Here is a 1,222-nt window from a genome sequence, read left to right on the forward strand (position 1 = left end):
AGAAAGAAAGAAAGAAAGAAAGAAAGAAAGAAAGAAAGAAAGAAAGAAAGAAAAGGAAGGAAGGAAGGAAAGAGAAGGAAGGAAAGAAAGAAGAAAGAGAAAGAAATCCAAAACACCTAAGTACTTCTAGAGAGGTGTCCTAAAACTTAGAAAGTCAATGAATTCCTGAAAGGTTCTGTGTAAAGCAGATATGTATGTCAGATTCTAGCTTTGCACTGAGAATGGTTTGTATTCACGTTTTCTCACCAGACAAGAATCTGAAAATGGATGAATGGAGCAGAAAATATGAGTCAAGGAAAAGTTAAAATGGAGATCTGACTGTGTCATCGGGGCGTCAAATACCAACAGAATGTACCTGGAAAGGGAAGATCATCCCTATTTTTACTTTCATAAATCTTGGTGAAATATCTCATCAGAACTCTGTCTCTGCTTCTGTCCTCTTCTTTTCTCCTATCTTTAAGTGAAAATAAAAATGCTGTTAGGAATAATAATAATAAAATAACTGTGGGGATTTTCAATTAAAATGGTAAATGAAAGACATTCATCTCCATGCTCTCCGGAAGCCTCATTGAGATGATGGGACAAAAATCATAGACCCAGAAGAAAAATAGAGAAGAAGAAAAGAAACAGTAACAGCAAAAATGTAAAAGCTGAAAGCAGATAAGTGCCATAGGGGACAATGCCAAGAAATGAGCCTGCTGGTATTGCAGAGCTCCTTAAAGGTTTAGAAACTGGGTCAGTGACCTCTGAAAGTGGGGATACAAGCGTGGCTGAAACAGGAAAATTCTTTCAAAGAAACAGTTAACTTCCTTGAATCCCACTCCCATTTGGCAGGCAAGCAGTTACTCTTCCCCTTCCCCAGCGGACACCTGGATGTTCCCTCTCTGAACAGGTCGAACAAGAGGGATTCTGGACTTAGGGACACTAGGAGCATCATCCTGAAAGAGGAGGGATGGGTGAAAATCTGATGGCTACACACTTACCCCAGCTTCCTTCTGCTTTGTTCCAAAGATGCTGGTAACTGCTCTTATTAGCCCTGGAGAAAAGACAGACAATTCTTTTATGATAAAACAACCAGTCTGAGGCCAATACGCACATGAAAAGATGCTCAATATGACTAATCACCAGGGAAATGCAAATTAAAACCACAATGAACTACCATTTCATACCCACTAGGATGGGCCACTATTTAAAAAAAGAGAGAGAGAGAAGAGTAAATGTT

The sequence above is a fragment of the Piliocolobus tephrosceles genome, chromosome 6 (genome assembly GCF_002776525.5).
Source record: "Piliocolobus tephrosceles isolate RC106 chromosome 6, ASM277652v3, whole genome shotgun sequence".
NCBI lineage: Eukaryota > Metazoa > Chordata > Mammalia > Primates > Cercopithecidae > Piliocolobus > Piliocolobus tephrosceles.